Source organism: Zosterops lateralis (assembly GCF_965231275.1).
Source record: "Zosterops lateralis genome assembly, chromosome: 18".
In the NCBI taxonomy this organism is placed as follows: Eukaryota; Metazoa; Chordata; class Aves; order Passeriformes; family Zosteropidae; genus Zosterops; species Zosterops lateralis.
The window spans coordinates 113,004-138,602 of NC_139778.1; the positions used below are offsets into that span (position 1 = coordinate 113,004).

Here is a 25,599-nt window from a genome sequence, read left to right on the forward strand (position 1 = left end):
GCGTACGCCGCGGAGAAAATCGCTCCCGGGCGGCTCCGTGGTCTAGGTCACGCGCAGGGAGCCGGCTGCCACGTGTCCGGGGGTCCTCGCATTTTTTCTCGCCCTTTTGGCCACGATCTTTCGGTCCTCGGGCGGCAAAAGTGCCCGTGAGCTCACAGCCCGGGGCTGCTACGGCGGAGAACTGCAGTACCGCTTTTTATCCACGAGATGGCAGCATTGCCTTACAGTTCACAGCCCGGGGCTGCTACGGGCACGGGGGAGAGCTGCAGTACCGCTCTGTGTCCACACGATGGCAGCATTGCCTCACAGATCACAGCCCGGTGCCAGCGAGGGGGGGCTGCAGTACTGCTCTGTGTCCACACGGTGGCAGCGCTGCCGCACGGAGCGGAGGCAAAAAGAACGCGCCCAAAATTCCCCTTCCAAACATCCCCGAAAATAAAGGCCCCAAAAGACCCCCAACCACAACAAGTACGAGAACCCCGCCATCAACCAAGCCAAAACCAAAAAAGCCTTCATTTTAGGCTACACTTCAATATTTCTTCTATTTCTTAGTTGGATATTTCTGTTAATCATTACTATTTATCTATTATATCATGTACATTATATTCAACATATTTTACATATTGTAATATATGGAACATGTAATAATATTGATTGCATCTATTATTTTTCGTATTTTATACTTCTCTTTTTGTTACTTTTTTTTTTCAATTTCTGTTTACTTCTTGATATTTTAAATTATATGAATTCATTAACCAAAGACATTAGAACCACACTTAATTAGAATTGAAGGACCCTGCTTTTCTAAGGGGTAAATATTTAATCTTTATTAAAATAATAAACACGCTTTTGGGGAGGTGGGAATTGTTTGTGGGGGGTTTTGTTCTGGGTTTTTCTTGTTTGCTTAGTTTTGGATTTCTTGGCTAATTAACAAGGAGGTTCAGAGAGTTAGAAAATAAAATGTTTAATTTTATTGCTACCTCTGAAAAACACCTGACCTCAAGTTACTCCTGGTAATACTGTGCGTGGGGAGAATGAGACCTGAGAGGAAAAAAAGGGCACCCCAGTCTTTACACCTTTCGCTGTTAAAGCTTTTTAATTTAGTAGAAAATACAGAGGTTTTTTGCTAACTGCACTCTCAATTATATCCAGACACCCAATGGACATGGAGGTCATTTTTCAACTTCTTTCTTGCCAACAGCCAAACTTCCACGTACTTGGGGTAAGAAAGTGAATGGAGAAAAATAAAAATTAAAAAAAAACCAAACCAAAACAAAACAAAAAAAAAAACCCAAAAAAACCCCACATAAAAAACATGAGGAGGGAAAATAGGATAAACAAGTTAAAGGTTTCTGTGTAGAAGTCCACCAGAAGGGTGGTCAGTGTGCAGAGAATTGGAGGCTCCTGGAAAACAGAGAATGGTTGGTCTTTTCTTCATGTTATTCTTTATTCTTTTTATATTAAAGCATGGCAGAAATTATTTTAGTGTTCTTTCATGTCATTCTTTCCTGGTTTTCCTCTCCTGTAGGGCCAAACTTCCACCTACTCTGGGTAAGAAATTGAATTTTTAAAAGGAACAAAGAAAACATGAAAAAATAAAAATAAATAAAATTGAATAAAAATTAAGAAAAATGTTTTAAAAATAAAAAAAAATAAAACCATGAAAATAAATAGAAATATAAACATTAAAATAAAAATCTAAAAATAATATAGAAAAAATATAAAAACTTTTAAAGAACACAAAACAACAGCTGGACTGGGATAAGGCCTTCCAGGGGCTTTGCTACTTACTGGCTCCATCCTTTTTTGCCAACTACCTGCAAGAGGAAAAACAACAGGGATAAAGTTTCAAACAGAATGTCCTTGGTTGGGGCACTTCAAAATAAGATTTTTAACAAAAAGTTGGTCAAGAAAGAGAGTCTCAAAATCAAGATGTACGTCTCACAGCTATAAAAAAAACAAAACAAACAAACAAACAAAACAAAACAAACAAACAAAAAAACCAAACAAACTTGTCTCTGGTGTGTATAACTTGCCAGCCCCTCATGTTTTCAGTCCTTACCATTGATTTTTACCAAGGAGAACCTGACAATTCCAAACACTTTGTGTCAATCAAGGAATACCCTTGACAGCTGCAGACAATTTGTGTCCATCTAGGGATACCCTCTACAGTCCAGCTACACCCCACATGACAAATTTCAACTCCCCAGGACTTGTCCCGTTCCCCCTACACCCAGACTGAGCAACAAGGCAGAGCAGCTCCAGGCCAAACACACCAACACCCGTGACACAGGACAAAAGGGGGGACACAACAGGGACAGAAATATCTGGGCAAGAAGAATGACCCTGAGGACCGAGACAACTCGCAATGAGATGACCGAGGTCAGACCGATGGGGAGCTGACCAGGCTCAGAGAACCCTGCAGGAAGAAGATGCCAACGGGATCACTGATCCCAAGAAACGCAGGGATAGATGCCTGAGAATCCTATGGTCAGAATCCTCCACTGAGCTGTGCACTTCTAGAAGACCTAATCTGCCAGAATGGATCACAGCAGTGCACAGCTGTGGATACAGCTCAGAACAAGACCTGGAAAGGCATCAGACTGGACACTTGTGAAGAGAGATGGATCCTGATGTGTGTCTGAACACCTGATTCAAAGTTCAATGATATCAGTGCCTGTCCAAGGAACAGGGAGATGTTAAGAACGATGCCTGGGGTCTCCAAAAGACCCCTTGAAGGGTTAAGGCAAAAGACACACAAAACAAAACACACAAAAGACACTGAGGGCACAACAGACAAGTGACACGACATGCCCTGGGACTGCTCTGCCCTGCACACCTCAGCACTGTGAGACCTTCCCTTCACGTGCCCTAAAGGGGTCACAGCTTGGACATCCCCATCTCCAAACCTGACCCAAAAATCCCTCCCGGTGACTCCCAACCCACACCCCACTTTCACCCCCTCTGTGACTTTGAGCCCTTCACTTATCTCTGGGATGTCCAGGGATGAGACTCCACATCAGGGGCCAAGGAAGGCTGTATCTGCCTCTGGGAAATTCCTGCTGTCTCAGTCAGGTGCCATAAAGAAAACCAAACATCCACGGATGATCTCAGCAGGGCTGTTGGGTGAGAGGATCTCAGTGTGAGACAAGTGACCACCTGAAACACACAAACAATAAGGGATGCTCAGAGTTGCACCAGAAACACCACTGCCCTGACCACACAAATATATCAATTGTAGGAAACACAAACAAAAGTCCAGCAAAAAAAAGCCAACTGTTATTACTGATAGTCAAACTACCTAATACAATATAATACAATAATACAATATAATACAATAATGCAATATAATGATGTATACTATAATATAGATAATAATATATAATATAATATATATAATATTATATAATATAATAATGTAGAGCATAATATAATATGTAATAAAAATAACCCCATGTCCATTCCCCTCAAAAAACCTCCAAGATGCATATCTTAAATATCTGGGTATACCCCCAATTTAAAGACGTGCCTCTAACCAAAGAAGCATAAAATCCACATCTTTTAAACTATATAAATTCATTAACCTTACACATCAATAACACAGAATTTTAAATCCTTAGTCAACACTAGTACATACACTAATTCCATCTCTACATACAAAATCAAAACCCATTTTCTATTATTAACATAACAAAAAAAGCCTCAACTTTTAACTGTAATAAAACCTAAAAACACCTACTTAAAAATAAAATAATTCCATTATACCTAAGCCAAAACTACAAACAAACTTCCTCCAAAACAAATATTTTAAGTGCCAAAAAATCTTAAACATTTCAAATAACCACATTAAAAATCCCTTCTGTACCTTCCAGACTGATTTTGAGAGCAAAGCAAGGAAATAAAAAGCACGCAGCCTGTTTTAAGAAAACAGTGTTCACTCCTGTGCATTCCCTGTCCAGTGTGTTCAGCCCAAGCACAGACAGACTGCAGCACACAGATCTCCTTTGCTCTTAGTTAGTTTTAGCCAGCTAAAGCAAAGACTTTTTTTTTCCTTTTTCTTCTGACTGTTTAAACCTGCTGCAGACTGGAAAACCCAGAGAAGCACAACAATAAACAAATCCATCTACAAAAAGAAAAATAGCACAAATGTAAAATAACTGCACCAAAAACAATTATTCCTAACTCAATGAGCTCATAATTCCTCAAAACCATCAAAACAAACAGACCACCTATAAATACACACAAAACCAAAAGATCCATTAGACTACAAACAATATCCCCTAAATTATCCAAAACTAGAAAACATATACTGTAATCAAGCAGGCTAAATAAACAAACCCCTACAACACCACAAACAATAATGTCATTACAAATATTAAGAAACCCTAAAAAATGAACTACATCACACTGTCTCAAACCCACTAAAACAAACACTAGATGCTCACTATAATAAAAGCCACCACTAAATAAATAAAACCCTCCCCTATACCTCACACCACAGCCAATTACACCACTGTAAACCTTAGACAATAAACCCTGGAAAAACACAATATCCCCCCAAAAACAATTCACCAACAAAACACAGTTCAAAAATACTCTGACCAACGTGAACTATGAAACCAAACATGAAATAAATACACCACATATCTCTCATCATACACCACCTACAAACAGAATAAAGCACACAATAAATCACTAAAAACCACCAAACAGAAAAAACCAGCTCTACCCAACCTGAATCCCTCCATACAACACACAAAACCCCAATAACATTTCAGAAGTCTCTCAAAAAGAGCTACTTAAATTAATTCTACCTCAAATACAAACAAACCCACCCATAAAGTTATCTTCACTCAAAAACCAAATTATATATAATAAATAATACCAAAAAAGTCAGACAAAACACTACACACCACCTAAGAATATCATATTGAATTAAAGCCACATAGAAGGGCCACTATTCATTTAAATTCCAGGTGAAAAGAAAATCCCTCCACTTTAAACACAGACAACAACAGAAAAAAGGAGTTTCTTCCATCAATTTGAACTCCTTTTGTCTCCATAACTCCTTTTTCTTCTGGGAGCACCGGGGCGGGATTGGTGAGACGAAGCTGAAAAGGTAAAAAGTCCCCCCAATAAACCCGCACTGGGTTATTTACCTGTTTGGCACAAAGGTTTGTCCCTCGGCGCTTCCCGAGGAAATGCTCTAAATCCAAATGCTCTTGTAGTCTCCCCATGAATCACACCCAGAACCTCAGGATAAACTCCTCACTCCTCACAGCTCCATACTCAATCGAGCTGAGGCTCCCCTTTTAAACAGCCCCCGGCTGGAACCGCCCCATCGTTATCCATCACAGCCCCACCTGTGCCTGCTCTGTCCCCCCTCACTGTTCCCAGCTCACACCTGGGGCTGCTCTCTCCCCTCCCCATCCTGTGGCATCTCTCACCTGCAGCTGCTGCCACTCCGAGGGTGAGCGCAGAGGGGACTTGCTGTTCATTCCCCGGACGGTTCATTGTCTGCAGCTGACACGATGTGGCACCGGGCTTCCCTTGCTGTGGATAAGGACCCCTCTTCTCCTGCAGGTGCCCGAGGCTGAAACGGGGATTCCTCCTCCTAAATTCTGTACGTGTGAAGTACATAATTCCCAAGGAAACTCCCTCAGTAATCGTTACCCTTCATTTACAAACATTCCTTTGGAATCACTCTTAACTTGTCCTTCTGTGGAAGCGTTTCAAACATCCATTAGAGAGTTCAGGAGCCGAGTTGGCTTGTTTATGACTTGGCTGACAAGCCCAGACAAAACCCAAACACCGAGAACCCCGGCCCTGCCCGGCCCCGCCCCCACCCCGAGCCCGCCCAGCGCCCGCCCTGCCCGAGATGGGGGCGGGACCATCGCCCGCGGCCCCGCCCTTCTCCCTGGGCCGGCCCCGCCCCTCACAGCTCAGCCGAGCCGGGTCCGAGGGGAGAGGAGAGATTCTGCTATCATTTCAAAACGCATTGGGAAAAATAAAGATACCGATTACATGAAGCAGTCCAGTACGTGTTACAATGCTCTGAAATGCTCTGGGTGAAATCATCTGTTCCGCAGAAACTGTTTAAGCATATTAAGGTTTCACAGAGATGATTAAAAAAAAAAGATATCAGGTTAAATCTCACCCTTTGCAGCACCTCTTGCAAGACAGCTTGACTGTCAAGAGTTAATGGGTCCTCACGAATAAGAACTTGCTTTTCCAGGGTTCCTAGAATAGAACCCAGATGCCACAGTTTAGATCCTGAAGCGAAAAATCCAAATACAGCACTCCTTCAGAACCCTGAGGGACAGCCACGGATTCTGGGGCTACAGGAAACAGTGAAAAATTGCACCAAGAACAGTGCAGTGCTGGCTGGGAGAAGCAGCATTACTTTGTCTGAGAAAATGCCATTCTGCAGCCAGTTTAATGCTTTAGAGAATTTTACTGCCATGGGTAAAAAAACAGGGAAAAAAAAATTTAAACCAAAAATAGTGCATTGAAACAAGGAAAATAATGAAAAGATGCAATAAATATGAAAAACATAGTTACTTCTAATAAAAGCAAAATAAAATAACAAAAAATGCAAAAAACGCTGCTTTATTTCTGACCCTTTAAACGCTGCTTTAAATCCAGAAACTACAGACGCGCTTCTCCCCTGCCCCTGGTAGCCACAGCCGGTCCTCCTGCGCCGCACCAGGCCCCGCACCAGGCCTCCGGCCGCCCTGGGTACGGCTGGCGCCACTGCCCCAGGACGGCGCCGGCCCCCAGACACTGGCGCAGGCGGACGCGGGAGTCGCGTCCGTGCTCACCCTCGCTCCCCGGGCCGGCAGCTGCGGACATCCCGTCCCGGCGCACCGGCGCTCCTCCCGGCCGACCGACCGCACAACTCCAAACGCCGCTCCCCGTCCCGCCGCCGGACTGACGCTCCCGGCCCCTCAGGGCGCTATTTATGCCCCAGGGCCGGCCAGCTCAGCCAATCACAAGCGGATGCAGCGCCGGTCCCGCCAATCCCTGTTGAGGAAGCGCCGGCCAGCTCAGCCAATCACAAGCGGATGCAGCGCCGGCCCCGACAATCCCTGTTGAGGAAGCGCCGGCCAGGTCAGCCCAACCAATCACAAGCGGAGGCAGCGCCGGCCCCGCCAATCCCAGCTCGGCTCCGCGAGCACCCCCCCCCCGCTGTCCCCTCACGGCCGCCGCTCCGATCGGGGCCGGGGGGTTCGGGGCCCGGGCTGAGGGCGGGGCGGCGTTGTGGTCGCGATCGGGACTGGGAGCGCTCCGGGCGGCAAGATCCGCTCCTGCTCCGCCCGCAGCCGGCGCTGAGGCGGCGTCCTGCCGGGGCTCCGGGCACGAGAGGACGGCGGCGGCGATTTCCTGGTGCCGGCAGGGCTGTTGGGTGAGAGGATCTCAGTGTGAGACAAGTGACCACCTGAAACACACAAACAATAAGGGATGCTCAGAGTTGCACCAGAAACACCACTGCCCTGGCCACAAAAATATATCAATTGTAGAAAACACAAACAGAAGTGCAGCAAAAAAGAGCCAACTCTTATTACTCCTAGTCCATTTTCCAAATATAATAAAGATAACCCCTTCTCCATTCCCCTCAAACTTCCAAAATATACACCCCAAACCCCCCCAACTTAAAGACCTGCCTCTAACCAAACAAGCATAAACCCCACATCTTTTAAACTATATAAATTCATTAACCTAATGCATCAAAACCACGGAATTTTTAATCCTTAGTCAACACCATATACACCGATCCATCACTATATACAAAAACAAATCCTATTTTCTATTAATAAAATAACAAAAAAGTCTCAACTTTTAACTACAAAAAAAAACCATAAAAACACCTAATTAAAAATAAAATAATGTCATTATAAGTAAGCAAAAACTTCAAACAAACTTCCTCCAAAATAAATATTTTAAGCGCCAAAAAACCTCACATACTTAAAGTAACTCCTTCAGAAACGCCTTCAGTACCTTTCAGACTGATTTTGAGAGCAAAGCAAGGCAAGAAAAAGCACGCAGCCTGTTTTAAGAAAACAGTGTTTACTCCTGTGCATTCCCTGTCCAGTGTATTCAGCCCAAGCACAGACAGACTGCAGCACACAGATCTCCTTTGCTCTTTGTTAGTTTTAGCCAGCTAAAGCAAAGACTTCTTTTTCCCTTTTTCTTCTGACTGTTTAAACCCGCTGCAGACTGGAAAACCCAGAGAAGCACAACAAACAAACAAATCAATCCACAAAAATAAAAACAGCACAAACATACTCAAATTAACAGCACCAAAACCAGTTATTCCTGACTCAATAAACCCATAATTCCTCAAAACCATCAAAACAAACAGACCACCTATAAATACACACAAAACCAAAAGATCCATTAGACTACAAACAATATCCCCTAAATTATCCAAAACTATAAAACATATACTGTAATCAAGCAGGCTAAAAAAACAAACCCCTACAACACCACAAACAATAATGTCATTACAAATATTAAGAAACCCTAAAAAATGAACTACATCACACTGTCTCAAACCCACTAAAACAAACACTAGATGCTCACCACGATAAAAGCCACCACTAAATAAATAAAAACCTCCCCTATACCTCACACCACAGCCAATTACACCACTGTGAACCTTAGACAATAAACCCTTGAAAAACATAATATCCCCCAAAAACAATTCAACAACAAAACTCAGTTCAAAAATACTCTGACCATGTGAACTATGAATTCTAACATGAAATAAATACACCACATGTCTCATCACACCACCTACAAACAGAATAAAGCTACACAATAAATCATTAAAAACCACCACACAGAAAAAACTAGCTCTACCCAACCTGAATCCCTCCATACAACACACAAAACCCCAATAACACATTTCAGAAGTCTCTCAAAAAGAGCTACTTAAATTAATTCTACCTCAAATACAAACAAACCCACCCATAAAGTTATCTTCACTCAAAAACCAAATTATATATAATAAATAATACCAAAAAAGTCAAACAAAACACTACACACCACCTAAGAACATAATATTGAAAAAAAAGCTATGTGGAAGTACCACTATTCATTAAAACTCCAGCTGAAAAGAAAATTCCTCCAGTTTAAACACAGACAGCAACAGAAGAAGAGTTTCTTCAATCAATTTGAACTCCTTTTGTCTCCATAACTCCTTTTTCTTCTGCAAGCACCAGGGAGGGATTGGTGAGACGAAGCTGAAAAGAAAAAAAACATTCCCCCAATAAACCCAAAGTGGCTTACCTGTTTAGCATAGAAGTTTGTCCCTTGTCGTCCCCCGAGGAAATGCTCCAAATCCAAATGCTCCTGCAGTCTCTTCATGAACCACGGCCAGAACTCAGGATAAATTCCTCATTCTTCACAGCTCGATATCGAATTGAGCTGATGCTCCCCTTTTAAACCGCCCCCGGCTGGAACCGGCCCCTCGTTATCCATCACAGCTGCACCTGTGCCTGCTCTGTGCCTTCTACATTAATTCTAATTTACCGGTTTCTCCTCGCTGCCTTCCCCGGGAGCGCCCGGCACGGCTCCAGCGGCGACAGCGAGTGCTCTAGCTCCGGGCACAGCGCCAGCGTGTCCCGCCCGCCCGCCGGCCAGGGGATCGGCAGCGGCCCCGACACCGCCTTGAATGGCCCGCCGAGGAAGCGGCAGTGAGGGCGGACACCGGCCCGGAACTGCCCCGGAACTGCCCCCGGCTCGTTCGGTTCGGCTGAGGGGGGCGACGTTCGGGGAAAGCCGGCTGGGTTCAGCTGTTCGGGGAAACTCGGCTGGGTTCGGCTGTTCGGCGATTTCTGTCAGCCGTCGGCTCTTCTCGGCTGTTCGGCAACACTCGGTCATTTTCGTCCCTCCCCGGCTCTGTTCGGTGACGCCGCGACTTACGTCACTTTCGCCACTCCCCACTGCCATCTTTAGAAGGTCAGGCGCAGCGAACCGCGCCGCCATCTTGGTTGTGGCACACTTAAGGACCCCATCAGTGTATACAACAGGCGCCTGACTAAAATGTCTACCCTGAACCCGCCCGCGGCGCGGCTGAACCCACAGTGCATGTCCCTACACCTGGAAACGCCGCAGAAAATTGTCCCCGGGCGGCGCCGTGGTGGGGATTTTTATGCAGGCACTAAGATAGACACACCACAGGTCCTCTCTGTTTCCCGCCCTTTTGGCCGCCATCTTTAGAAGGTCAAGCGCCGCGAGTCGCGCCGCCATCTTGGTTGTGGCATCCCCCCCAAATGTCCCCCTCGGCTGCTCGCAAAGGCGCCTGACCACATCGCCTGCCCGAACACTGCCCTGGCGCCGCTCAGCCCTCGTCCCGTGCTCGCGCACCTGCGTACGCCGCGGAAAAATCGCTCCCGGGCGGCTCCGTGGTCCAGATCGCGCGCAGGGAGCCGGCTGCCACGTGTCCGGGGGTCCTCGCATTTTTTCTCGCCTTTTTGGCCATGATCTTTCGGTCCTCGGGCGGCAAAAGTGCCCGTGAGCTCACAGCCCGGGGCTGCTACGGCGGAGAACTGCAGTACAGCTTTTTATCCACGAGATGGCAGCATTGCCTTACAGTTCACAGCCCGGGGCTGCTACGGGCACGGGGGAGAGCTGCAGTACCGAAATTTATCCACACGATGGCAGCATTGCCTCACAGTTCAGAGCCCGGTGCCAGGGAGGGGGAGCTGCAGTACCGCTCTGTGTCCACACGGTGGCAGCGCTGCCGCAGGGAGAGGAGGCAGAAAAGAACGTGGCCAAAATTCCCCTTCCAAACATCCCCGAAAATAAAGGCCCCAAAAGACCCCCAACCACAACAACTACGAGAACCCTGCCATCAACCAAGCCAAAACAAAAAAAGCCTTCATTTTATGCTATATTTCCATATTTCTTCTATTTCTTATTCAGATATTTCTATTATCTCATGTATTTATCTAGTATAATTTATCTATTTATATAATCTACCTATTTATATTATTAAAATTTGTTTATTATATCATGTTCATTTTATTAGGTATATTTTACATACTATAATATATGGAACATGTAATAATAGTGTAACTAAAGATATTATTCTTAGATGTTATAGTTGTCTTTTTGTTATGTATATATTTATTTTTTTGTATTTTTATTTTTTTTGGTAGCATTTATTTCTTGATATTTTAAACTATATGACTTCATTAACCTAACAGATCAAAACCAGAGTTAATTAGAATTGAAAGACTGGTTTTCTAAGGGGTAAACACTTAATCTTTATTAAAATAAAAATACATTCTAATAAATAATATAAAAATAATTTAAAAATAATAATATAAAATGAAATAATTTTCTCTTTCTGCGTGCTTTTGGGGGGATTGTTTGTGGGGGCTTTGTTTTGGGGGTTTTTTTGTTTGCTTAGTTTTAGATTTCTTGGGTAATAAACAAGGAGGTTCAGAGAGTTATAAAATAAAATGTCTACTTAGTTTAATTGCTATCCCCTAACCCCTAACCCTAACACCTAACCCGCTACCCTTGACCCCCTGACCCCCTGACCCCCTGACCCCCTGACTCCTGACCCCTGGCCCCTGACCTTTGACCCCCGAACCTTGACCCCTGACCTATGGCCTCTTGACCTTTGACCTCTGACCTATGTCCCCTGACCTTTGGCCCCTGACCTATGACCTTTGACCTATGACCCCCGACCTTTGACCTATGACCCTTGACCTTTGACCTATGACCTTTGACCCCTGACCTTTGACCCTTGACCTATGACCTTTGACCCCTGACCCCTGACCTTTGACCTATGACCTTTGACCTTCGACCCCTGACCTTTGACCTTTGACCTATGACCCCTGACCTTTGACCTTCGACCTTTGACCTATGACCCTTGACCTATGACCCCTGACCTATGACCCCTGACCTTTGACCCATGACCTTTGACCTATGACCTTTGACCTATGACCTATGCCCCCTGACCTTTGACCTATGACCCTTGACCTTTGACCCCTGACATATGACCTTTGAACTATAACCCCTGACTTACACCCTTTAACCTATGACCCCCTGACCCCCGGCCTTTGACCCTGACCCCCTGACCTTTGACCGTAATGCATTCTGAACCCTAAAATCAACCCCACATGTAACCCTATATGTAAATGTTACCCTGCATAATTAATTGGGTGGTTTGAATATTTAATTAGATCACCAGCATAATTAATTGAGTGATTTGCATATGTGTAGGTAATTAATTAGGTTATTTGCATAGGGTGATTAATTATTCAACTGGCTAATTGGGTCATTAGTGGTCCAGGTGGGAGTGGGGGGTGTGGTGATTAAGCAGTCATCTATAATCAGCTGCTCCCAGCTGGAGGACTAATTAGGGGGGCATACAGTATGTATACCCTGTGTATAGGGGGGGCTATAGGGTGTATATATAAATTAAAAAGAATAAAAATAATAAGTCTGGTGCAGTGGTAGGAATTTTCATGCGGCCAGGGACCAAATATTTTTATTTATTTAAAGTTTTTTTTAATATTTGTTCCTTGGCCGCATGAAAATTCCTACCACTGCACCAGAGTTAGAAATAAAGTTAAACTTTATTTCTAACTTTAAATTACAAAGAAAGAGAAAGAGAGAAACAGAGAAAAAACAGAGAGAGAGAGCGAAACAGACAGAGAAACAAAGCAAAAAAGAGTCAGAGCAACAGAGAAACACAGTGAGTTAGAGCGAAAGAGAGACTTGGAGAGAAACAGAGTTGTTAGAGTGGAAGTAAAAGAGAAACAGCATTAGAGCGAAACTGAGACAGAGTGAGCGTGAGAGAAACAGAGAAACAGACAGAGACTGAAAGAGAAACAGAGTTACACTGAAATAGAGTTACAGCGAAACACAGGGAAAGAGAAACAGAGCTAGAGAGAAACACAGAATGAAAGCAAAAGAGAAACAGCTAGAAATAGAACAACAGAGGAAAATAAAGAGTTAAGAGAGAAAGAAGCAGAGTGAGAGAGAAAAGGAAATAGCATGAAGATATAGAGAGGAAAATAAATAGACTTACCTGGAAGTAGGGAAATAGAGTGAAGGAAAGCAAGAAATAGAGTGAGAGAAAATGACTCAATGACACCAAATGAAGACAGGAGCCAAAGGGGGGCAGAGGGGGCGGGAGGGAATCTTAATTAAGGTGGATTCAACTACTATTGAATGACCATTTTTATTTACACTTCAGCAAAACACATGGAAACAACATATACAAATGCAAGTACAGATACAACCCATAGACACGCTGATAAAAGTACAGCTTCGTACAGAGCAATACATGGAAACACGGCAGCAAATGCAAATACGGAACAATACAGGGAACCGCAAGCCAAATACACATTGAGACAATAGAACAGTTTTTCTGCTTCTGAAACATCCATTATATCTCATTTTATTGGTACAGGAAATGCAAAACAAAAGCAGCACATGTAAAATAGAACAGTCATCCACCACACGCACCTCCTTCAGCTTGCACACAAACCCACCCTCGCTCTCACCTCAAAGCACCTCCCAACAACCCCCAATCATCAACACACACTCGCAGCACTCCTCGGGAACGTGGTTCCCAGGAGCCTCGACACAAACCGGCCTGCCTGACGAAAACCCCGGTCCCTAGGCCGTCGGCACCCAAACTTTGGCGATGAACATCGCCTCGCAGACCGGCCGGGACCGAGGAAAAAAAAACCCAGCCGGGGGGGAAAATTAAAAAAACCCCCCCAGCTGGGGATTTTTTATTCTAAATTTAAAATATGTTGAAAAACCTGAAAGGCAAAAGTCACGCACACAAGGTTACAACCAGTCAAACCAGCCAGCACACACACAGGCAAACACAAGCAAACACAGACAACTCTCATACACACACAGTCACTCTTCAGCGTACATGGTAGATTCCAGGAAACTTGTAGCATCAGCAAGCACAGAGATGCTAATCCTCCTCAGGGACCTGGAAGACAACAAGAGGTGGTCAACAAGGGCTTATCTGACAGCAAGTTATCCCCACTCCAGGCCCATATCTCCTATGCCCAAAACTCCACAGAAAAGAGGTGAACTGTGAAGTTTTACAACTGTTCTACCTCACTAACACTGTGTGCCAGGGCAGGGCAGCTCACACATAAGTGGCATAAGATAGCCTGATACAACATAGTCACATACAATAGCATACAGCATAAGCCAGCATAGTCACATACAACATATTCAGATACAATGTAGGCACATACAATATAAACCAACATAGTGAGATGCAATAGACTCAGATACAATGTAGGCACACACAATATAAGCCGACACTGAGAGACGCAATATTGGCGCATTCAACATTGGCACATACAACGTGAGCAGAGACAGGTAGAATACAAGTGCTGACTTCAGATAACTCTGAAAGATACTGCAGGCACGTGAGGGGAATCTAATACCCTCCCGATAAAAGTCCAAGAGAATGGCATCTGAAAAGGTGGCGCTACCGAAGCTGAGAATGAAAACGGATGAAAACGCTCAAGTGTCCGTGTGCCGGCCTCAAAAAGTCAAAATGTAACGAGGCCGGAATAAGGATGATCCGGGAAAGTACGCGAGGAGAATACGGCCGATGTGGGCCGGAATGATGCAGATAAAGCGTCTGGATGTAACAAAGGCCTATCACACAGAAGACAAGGGACACAAACAACACAATGCAGACACAGACAACACAGCAGACACAACTTGAAACTGCCAGGCAGCTTCACCTTATGGACCCAAGACTCCTAGCACAAGATGAGCCACAGGCTGATGACACCAAAGGAAAGAAAGCTTTAAGGCAATAGCACGTGATGATGAAACGGAACTCCTTACAAGAACTAGCGCCTAAGTTGTTAATACGATGCTCGAGAAGCTGGGTAGGCCGAGAGAAGGAAGCGATGACTGCCGGGGGACCGTGGCGATAGCTCTGGACCCGAAGGCGACCTCCTCGGGTAAAAACGTCCACGAGGATGTTGAGACTCAAAGACAGATGACGGCGCAAAACACGCGAGGACGCGGAACTGCCCTGCCCGGCAAAGCCTCCGGTGAGGCCGAGGTGAAACCCTCTCCCGTTACTTCCGAGGGGCCCGTCCCACTAGGGCCCTCTCCTCTAAGCTGACTTTGAATTGCCTCCTTTTGCAAAGCTTTTTCCCCTTATCTTTCACAAGATGAGTGGACAAAAATCCATCTTCAATGGAAAAGAACACATCCACTTCAGTGCTGCCATATCCAGTCTTGGACTCTGCACCTCATGGTACCTAAGACAACAAAACAGAAAATGTGACAATTGCCTGACAGAAAAAGTAATCCCCAGGCCTCCCCTGCACCGCTACCCCGGCTCACCTCAGATCATCATTTGACTCCTGAGGCTGCCCGGAGGGTACCTGCAAAAGGAAAAGGCACACATTTAGCGTGCTGTTACACACCGCTCACCTGAGTCATCCTGTCAAAATGTCAACTCACCTGCTTGCCCCTCTTCCCTGGTATGCGTAGGGCCGCAGCAGCTCCCACAAAGAAACAAGGCAAAAAGCAGGCTGAGTTACTGTGAAAACACAATTGCTCCAGTCTGACAGAACTCTGAAACATGTATATCTTAAACTTGTACCCACCAAGCTGCTGGGATCCAGGACTGGAACACCTTGCAAGTGGACCACCTAAAAAAAAAAACCCAAAAAAACTCAACAGTGTATGCTTAGAGTTGCACCAGAAATTGAGACCTGAGCAACAACTGCTTCCATCCACCAGTCAACACTCACCCTGTCTGCTTCACCTGGAGTGCCAATATCATATGTTATCTCCTAAAAATAAAGACAAAGAACAATGAAATACACCTCAACGTCAAGTTACTGCTGGTAATACTGTGCATGGGGAGAATGAGACCTAAAAGAAAAAAAGGCACCACAGTGTTCACAGCTTTCTCCATTCAGGTTTTTTAATTTTGCAGAAAATACAGAGGTTTTTTACTAACTGCACTCTCAATTATATCCAGACATCCAATGGACATGGAGGTCATTTTTCTACTCAGGGTAAGAAAGAGAATGGAGAAAAAAAAAAAAAAAACAACAAAAAACAACCCCAAAGAAAACATAAGTTAATGGTTTCTGTGTAGAAGTCCACCGGAAGGGTGGTCAGTGCTCAGAGAATGGGAGTCTCCTGGAAAACAGAGAATGCTTGGTCTTTTTTCATGCTATCCTTTATCTTTTTCATATTAAAGCATGGCACAAATGAATTTAGTGTTCTTTGATGTCAGTCTTTTCCTGGTTTTTCTCTCCTTTAGGGTCAAACTTCCACATACTCTGGGTAAGAAATAGTATTTAAAAAAGGAACAAAGAAAACATGAAAAAATAAAAATTAAAAAAAAAAACTGAATAAAAATAAAAAGTTTTTAAAAATTAAAAATACAAAAAATAAAAACATGGAAATAAAATAAAAATCTAAAAAAAAATCTAAAAGTAATGTTAAAAAAAGTTAAAAATTAAAAATAAATATAAAATCTTTTAAAGAACACAAAACAACAGCTGGACTGGGATGAGGCCTTCCAGGGGCTTTGCTTCCTACTGGCTCCATCCTTTTTTACCAACTACCTGCAAGACGAAAAACAACAAGGATAAAGTTTCAAACAGGATGTCCTTGGTTGAGGCACTTCAAAATAAGATTTTTAACAAAAAGACAGCCAAAAAAAGAGAGTCTGAAAATCAAGATATAAGCCTCACAGCTATTTAAAAACAAAACAAAACAAAAAAGCTGTCACTGGTGTGCATAACTTGCCAGCCCCTCATGGTTTGAAGTCCTTAGCATTTATTTTTACCAAGTTGACAACTAAAGCCTTGTAGAAAGGTTAAAAACAAAATCCTGGACAAAACCAGGCATTTTCCCAAGCCCCCTCAGTGTGGAGCTGTGTCAGCCCCCAGTGTTTGGTCCCCCAGCCCAGCCCAGAGCAGGCTCCAGCTGCTCCCCAGGGGGAGTTACCAAGGGACTCACTTGTTTGGAGCTGTAAATGCAGGTGCCCTGCACTGGAGTGCCAATAAATGTGAAATATGGGACTCTCATCATCAACAGTGACTGACCTTCCCTGGGGAGCCCCCTCACCCAGGATGGGGCACTCTGCCATGGATTTAATCCATCTGCATCTGAAAGGAAGTCAGGACAAAAGTCAAAGTGCTGCAAGATAACTTGACAGCTCCAGACAATTTGTGTCAATCTAGGAATACCCTCTACAGCCCAACTACACCCCACATGACAAATTTCAACTCCCCAGGACTTGTCCCATTCCCCCCACACCCAGACTGAGCAACAAGGCAGAGCAGCTCCAGGCCAAACACACCAACACCCGTGACACAGGACAAAAGGGGGGACACAACAGGGACAGAAATATCTGGGCAAGAAGAATGACCCTGAGGACCGAGACAACTCGCAATGAGATGACCGAGGTCAGACCGATGGGGAGCTGACCAGGCTCAGAGAACCCTGCAGGAAGGAGATGCCAACGGGATCACTCATCCCAAGAAACGCAGGGATGGATGCCTGAGAATCCTATGGTCAGAATCCTCCACTCAGCTGTGCACTTTTAGAAGACCTAACCTGCCAGAATGGATCACAGCAGTGCACAGCTGTGGATACAGCTCAGAACAAGACCTGGAAAGGCATCAGAGTGGATGGTTGTGAAGAGAGATGGATAAGGCACCAGCCTGGATGGTTGTGAAGAGAGATGGATCCTGATGTGTCTGAGCACCCAAGTCAAGGGTTTGATGCCTGGCCTGGTATCAGCACCAGGAACAGGGAGATGCTAAGAACGATGCCTGGGGTTTCTAACAGATCCCTCAAAGGGATAACACAACAGACACAGAGTACACAACAGACAAGTGACACGACCTTGCCCTGGGACTGCTCTGCCCTGCACATCTCAGCACTGGGATCAAAAATGAGACTTTTCCCTTTACACAGCCTAAGGGGTCACATCTTGGACATCCCCATCTCCAAACCTGATTTAAAAACCCCTCCTGGTGACCCCTGAACCCACACCCCACTTTCATCCCCTCTGTGGCTCCCAGCCCTCCACTTATCTCTCAGACATCTGGAGATGCAAATCCACGTCAGGTACAAAAAAAGGCCACCTCTCCCTCAGGGAAATTCCTGCTGTCACTGGGCTGTTATCTCACACTCAGCTACAATAAAGGAAAGCATATGTGACCATGTGATCTCAGCAGCACATGGGCCAAAAACCAGCAATTCTGCTACTCACCACCTCCTGAGCACACCCAGGTCCTCGGGCCCTGTGCTCCAGCTGTGCTCAGACACCAACACTGCGGGGTGTGCCTGGGTTAAGAGCAGACAAGGTGATGTGGCACTGCTGAAACTTGAGCAGAGCCTCCCTCCTCCTCCCTGACACACCTCAACTCCTCGGCTGTTACCAAAGCCCACCTGGATGGCCCCTTCAAATGGAGAAGGGTCAAGGCTTCACCATAGAGTCCTGTAATGCTCCCACTGTCTGGTTGGTGAGGGGAGCTCGGCATCGTGTGAGTGGAACACCTAAAACACACAGCACTGGACGCTCAGCGTTCCACCAGCAAGTGAGGCTTGAGCAATAGTAACTGCCTCTGTCCACTGATCACTGCTCACCTCGTCCACTTCACCTTGACTGCAGAGACCCAGCTTTGCCTCCTAAAAACAAAGACAAAGAGCAGTGCTGTAACATGGCCACCATTTACACTCCCCTGCAAACACAAACAGTGACTGACCTTCTCAGGGGAGCCCCCTCACACAGGATGGGGTGCTCTGCCATGGATGTAATCCATCTGCATCTGAAACAAAGTCAGGACAAAAGTCAAAGTGCTGCAGGATCACTTGACAGCTCCAGACACTTTGTGTCACCCTCACTGTTTTTACTCCTGAGGGGTCCATCCCACAAGGGCTCTCTCCTCTCTCAGGTAACTTTAAATTGCCTCCTGGCACTGAAAAGGTTTTTTCCCTTCTCCCAACCACCAGCCCCAGCAACTTAACTTTTGAATATGAGTGGACAAAATCCATCCTGGGCAGAAATGAACGTGTTGGCTCCGTGGATTTGAAGACGTTCTCTCAGTGCTGCCATATCCAACCTCCAGCTGTGCACCTCCTCACACTACCTGGAACCACAGAACAGAAAATGTGACTATTCCCCTCCAGAAGAGTCACCCCCGGGGCCCCTCTGCACCCCTGTCCCGGCCCCCCCTCAGATCTTCCCCCCACTCCAGAGGCTGCCCAGAGTGAACCCAGCAAAAGGAAAAGGGACACACTGAGCACAGCACTCACCTGTGGGCCACCTGCCCAAGGGCCAACTCACCCCCTCCCTCTATTCCCTGGCACACCTGGGGCAGCAGCAGCACCTGCAAAGAAACAAAAGAGGAAAAATTATGCTGAGTTACTATGAAACAGCAACCTCCCTGCTCTGCCTGAAGCACAGCACAAGTGAACCTTAATGTTGCACCCATCTACCCTCCTCTGGCATCCTGGGCCAGCACATCTGCCAAGGAAACCACCCAAAATAAATAAATAAATAAAAACAGTGAATGCTTAGAGTAGAACCAGAAGTGAGACTTCAGCAAAAGCAACTGCTTCTGTCCACCATCACTGCTCACCTCATCCACTTCACCTTGACTGCAGAGATCCAGCCTTACCTCCTAAAAACAAAGACAAAGAGCAGTGCTGTAACATGGCCACCATTTACACGCCCCTGCAAACACAAACAGTGACTGACCTTCTCAGGGGAGCCCCCTCACACAGGATGGGGCACTCTGCCATGGATTGAATCCATCTGCATCTGAAACAAAGTCAGGACAAGAGTCAAAGTGCTGCAGGAGGACTCGACAGCTCCAGACACTTTGTGTCAATCCAGGAATACCCTCTACAGGCCAACTACACCCTACATGACAAATTTCAACTCCCCAGGACTTGTCCCATTCCCCCCACACCCAGACTGAGCAACAAGGCAGAGCAGCTCCAGGACAAACACACCAACCCCCGTGACACAGGACAGGACAAAAGGGAGGACACAACAGGGACAGAAATCTCTCAGCAAGAAGAATGACCCTGAGGACCGAGAGAACTCGCAATGAGATGACCGAGGTAAGACTCATGGGGAGCTGACCAGGCTCAGAGAACCCTGCAGGAAGAAGATGCCAACGGGATCACTGATCCCAAGAAAAGCAGAGATGGATGCCTGAGAATCCTAAGGTCAGAATCATCTACCTGTCTCTGCATTCTGACAAGACCTAATCCACCTGAATGGATCACAGCAGTGCACAGCTGTGGATACAGCTCAGAACAAGACCTGGAAAGGCATCAGACTGGACACTTGTGAAGAGAGATGGATCCTGATGTGTCTGAGCACCTGAGTCAAAGTTCAATGATATCAGTGCCTCTCCTAGGAACAAGGAGATGTTAAGAACAATGCCTGGGGTCTCCAAAAGACCCCTTGAAGGGTTAAGGCAAAAGACACACAAAACAAAACACACAAAAGACACAGAGTACACAACAGACAAGTGACACGACGTGCCCTGGGACTGCTCTGCCCTGCACACCTCAGCACTGTGAGACCTTCCCTTCACGTGCCCTAAAGGGGTCACAGCTTGGACATCCCCATCTCCAAACCTGACCCAAAAATCCCTCCCGGTGACTCCCAGCCCACACCCCACTTTCACCCCCTCTGTGGCTTTGAGCCCTTCACTTATCTCTGGGATGTCCAGGGATGAGAATCCACATCAGGGGCCAAGGAAGGCTGTATCTGCCTCTGGGAAATTCCTGCTGTCTCAGTCAGGTGCCATAAAGAAAACCAAACATCCACGGATGATCTCAGCAGGGCTGTTGGGTGAGAGGATCTCAGTGTGCGACAAGTGACCACCTGAAACACACAAACAATAAGGGATGCTCAGAGTTGCACCAGAAACACCACTGCCCTGACCACACAAACATATCAATTTTAGAAAACACAAACAAAAGTCCAGCAAAAAAAAGCCAACTCTTATTATTCCTAGTCCATCTTCCAAATATAAAAAAAAATAACCCCTATATCCATTCTCCTCAAAAAACCTCCAAAATACATACTCAGAACCCCCCAACTTAAAGACCTGCCTCTAACCAAAGAAGCATAAAACCCACATCTTTTAAACTATAAAAACTCATTAAGCTAACACATCAAAACCACAGAATTTTAGATCCTTAATCAACACCAGCACACCATATACACCAATCCCATCTCTACATACCAAATCAAAACCCATTTTCTATTACTAACATAACAAAAAAGTCACAACCTTTAACTGCAATAAAAACTAAAAACACCTAATTAGAAATAAAATAATTTCATAATAACTAAGCAAAAACTTCAAACAAACTTCCTCCAAAATAAACATTTTATCCACCAAAAAAACCTCAAACATTTAAAATAACTACTTCAAAAATGCCTTCTGTACCTTCCAGACTGATTTTGAGAGCAAAGCAAGGAAAGAAAAAGCACGCAGCCTGTTTTAAGAAAACAGTGTTTACTCCTGTGCATTCCCTGTCCAGTGTATTCAGCCCAAGCACAGACAGACTGCAGCACACAGATCTCCTTTGCTCTTAGTTAGTTTTAGCCAGCTAAAGAAAAGCCTTTTTTTTTCCCTTTTTCTTCTGACTGTTTAAACCTGCTGCAGACTGAAAAACCCAGAGAAGCACAACAATAAACAAATCAATCAACAAAAATAAAAATAGCACAAATACGCTTAAACTAACAGCACCAAAAACAATTATTCCTAACTCAATGAACCCATAATTCCTCAAAACCATCAAAACAAACAGACCACCTATAAATACACACAAAACCAAAAGACCCATTAGACTACAAACAGTATCCCCTAAATTATCCAAAACTATAAAACATATACCATAGCCAAGCAGGCTAAATAAACAAACCCCAATAACACAAAAAAATCATTTAATTGTAAATATTAAGAAACCCTAAAAAATTAACTACATCACACTGTCTCAAACCCACTAAAACAAACACTAGATGCTCCCTATGATAAAAGCCACCTGACTTATTTATTTATTTATTATTTATTTTATTTTATTTCTTAAATAAATAAACCTTCCTCTATACCTCACACCACAGCCTATTACACCACTGTAAACCTTAGACAATAAACCCTGGAAAAACACAATATCCCCCAAAAACAATTCAACAACGAAACTCAGTTTAAAAATATTCTGACCATGTGAACTATGAATTCTAACATGAATTAAATACACCACATATCCCTCACCATACACCACCTACGAACAGAATAAAGCCACACAATAAATCACTAAAAACCACCAAACAGAAAAAAACAGCCCTACCCAACCTGAATCCCTCCATACAACACACAAAACCCCAATAACACATTTCAGAAGTCCCTCAAAAAGAGCTACTTAAATCATTTCTACCTCAAATACAAACAAACCCAACCATAAAGTTACCGTCACTCAAAAACCAAATTATATATAACAAATAATACTCCAAAAAGTCACACAAAATACTACATATCCCCTAAGTACATAACATTAAATAAAAGCCACACAAAAGTTCCACTATTCATTAAAATTCCAGGTAAAGAGAAAACTCCCCCACTTTAAACACAGACAACAACAGAAAAGGAGTTCCTTCGATCAATTTGAACTCCTTTTATCTCCATAACTCCTTTTTCTTCTGGGAGCACCGGGGAGGGATTGGTGAGACGAAGCTGAAAAGGTAAAAAGTCCCCCCAATAAACCCAAACTGGCTTATCTGTTTAGCATACAAGTTTGTCCCTCATCGCTTCCTGAAGTAAAACCCCAAATCCAAGTGCTCCTGCAGTCACTTCATGAAGCACAGCCACAACCTAAATACAAATTTCTCACTCCTCACAGCTCGATACCGAATTCAGCTGAGGCTCCCCTTTTAAATTTCCCCTGGCTGGAACCGCCCCCTCATTATCCATCACAGCTCCACCTGTGCTGCTCTGTCCCCCCTCACTGTTCCCAGCTCCACCTGGGGCTGCTCTCTCCCCTCCCCATCCTGTGGCATCTCTCACCTGCAGCTGCTGCCACTCTAAGGGTGAGCGCAGAGGGGACTTGCTGTTCATTCCTGGGACGGTTCATTGTCTGCACCTGACACGATGGGGCACCGGGCTTCCCTTGCTGTGGATAAGGACCCCTCTTCTCCTGCAGGTGCCCGAGGCTGAAACTGGGATTCCACCTCTGAAAGTCCGTATGCATGAGGTTCATAATTCCCAAGGAAATTCCCCAGAAATCGTTACCCTTCATTTACAAATATTCCTTTGGAATCACTCTTAACGTGTCCTTCTGTGGAAGCGTTTCAAACGTTCATTGGAGAGTTCAGGAGCCGAGTTGGCTTGTTTATGACTTGGCTGACAAGCCCAGACAAAACCCAAACACCGAGAACACCGGCCCTGCCCGGCCCTGCCCCGTGAACTGCCCGGCTCCGCCCCCCCGGCTCCGCCCCCCCGGCTCCGCCCCCCCGGCTCCGCCCCCCCGGCTCCGCCCCCCCGGCTCCGCCCCCCCGGCTCCGCCCCCCCGGCTCCGCCCCCCCCGGCTCCGCCCCCCCGGCTCCGCCCCCCCCGGCTCCGCCCCCCCGGCTCCGCCCCACGCTCCGCCTCCCGCCGTGCCCTGCCCGGGATGGGGGCGGGACCAAACTTCCACATACTCGGGGGAAAAAAGAGAAAGGAAAAAAAAAAAGGAACAATGAAAACATGAAAAAAAATTTATAAAATATAATAAAACAAAATAAAAATTTTAAAAAAACTCAAAAGTTAATAAAAAAAGTAAAAAAAGAAAAGAAATAAAATCCAAATTAAATTTAAAATATAATTTAAAAATGTAAAAATACAAAATAAATAACATGAATGTAAAAACTGAAATAATATCCATAAATTTAAAAAAAATAAAAGTCATTAAGACTTTAAATAGTAATAAAGAAAAATTTGAAAAATTTAAAAATAAATAATAGAATAAAAATATAAAAATTAAAGAAATAAACCAAAAGCATTTTAAAAAGACAAAACAAAAAAAAAATTAAAACATTAACCACAATACAATATTTAACATAAAATACAAAAATCAAAAAGTAAAAAATAAAATAAACAATAAGTAAATTAAAATACCAAATTAAATAAACACAGCCCTCCCCTGATGCCACTGCCTAACACAGCTCCAGGTGTTTCCTCGATTAGGCAGGGATAGGGAAAACAAACCCAGTGCCTCCAGGAAAAAATGGTTTTCTAGAAAATTCCCAGTTTTGCTTGGAAACAAATTCTGTTTTATGGGGAAGTTCACTTGGGATGAACACCCACATGTGCCAAGGCAGGAAAGAACCACCCCCTTGTGTCCAAGGAACAGCAACTAGGCCAGGATTTAAGTTTTAATGGGACTTATGTAATTAAAAACACACTCAATTGAACTTGAAAACAAGATGAATCGAGGCAATTAAACACTTTACAAGTTTTCCTGGGAATTCCCAGAATTCTGCGGATATGGTGCTGAACAATTCCTGATTTACCAACATTAATTGGGTAAATTTCCTTGGAAATGTCCCCTAAGAATTAGCAAAATTCCAACTTGGATGAAAAATAGGGAAAAAAAAATATAGCCATACTAAAATCAGAGAGAGGAAAAACATCAAATAAAAGGAAGGAATAATATCTAACTCCCAGCTTGCCCGGAAAACAAGCTCAGGAATTTCTAACATGGAAAACTTTTGGCACAGCCAGGAAGTCTGTGGAAGTCCATGGAATGATGATTTCAAATCTGCTTCCTCTGCTCTGATTTTCAAGGGAAGAGGGAGTTAAACATGCCTATTTACTCCTATTCCAGAAGGATCTCTAGTTTGTGGGAGTAACAGCCCAAAGAAACTCCAATCTTACTTGTATTTGACAGCTGAAACTCTCAGCAGAGTTGGGAAGTTTCTGTGGAACAAAAGAGCCACAATTGCTGGAATAACAAAATTCAACTCAGCAAAAGTCAGGAATTCTATTTACAAATCCATGGAGGAGGAGGAGGAGGATGACACCAGGAACACAAACAAGCTGAAAGCAACGATTTACTGGAAAGGGCAGGAAATCAAATGGACACTCTCTGGTTCTGATCAGGCGTTTCTCCAGGAGTCAGAGAGAAAAGTGGGAACCTTGGACTGGGATAAGGCCTTCCAGTGGCTCCACTTCCCACTGGCTCTCTCCTTTTTTGCCAACTACCTGCAAGAGGAAAAACAGCAGGAATAAAGCTTTAAACAGGAGGTCCTTGGTTCAGGCAGACTGAAGTGCAGCTCCCAGGGAGCGAGTCCAGGCTGGGCCCAGGGGAGCTCCGGGAATCTGGGATTGCCCCTGGGATTAAAGGGCTGGAAAAGCAGGACCCACCTGCTGGGTTTAGTGCTGGGACACAGCAAGGCCTCGGCTCAGGGGCAGCAGTTGGAGCTGGGACTGCAGGAGAACACCCCAAAGCCAGGTTAAACATCCAGCATGACACGCAGCACGCTCCGGGAGAAACTCAGGTGGGAGAAGCCCCCGGATGCTCCGTGTTCCTTGTCCTTGG

The 25,599-nt window shown here is 44.8% G+C and overlaps 2 long non-coding RNA genes across 2 annotated transcripts; both read right to left on the reverse strand.

Annotated features, from left to right (window-relative positions):
- Positions 1-1,069: 1,069 nt before the first annotated feature.
- Positions 1,070-17,302, reverse strand: LOC310916746. The gene is made up of 2 exons (XR_014591340.1): positions 17,197-17,302; positions 1,070-2,085 (listed from the first exon to the last, which is right to left on the reverse strand). It is a non-coding gene; the product is annotated as an uncharacterized lncRNA (long non-coding RNA).
- A 1,185-nt stretch (positions 17,303-18,487) lies between these two features.
- On the reverse strand, positions 18,488-18,823 carry LOC310916748. Its single transcript, XR_014591343.1, has 3 exons — positions 18,762-18,823; positions 18,643-18,684; positions 18,488-18,552 (listed from the first exon to the last, which is right to left on the reverse strand). It is a non-coding gene; the product is annotated as an uncharacterized lncRNA (long non-coding RNA).
- Positions 18,824-25,599: the final 6,776 nt, after the last annotated feature.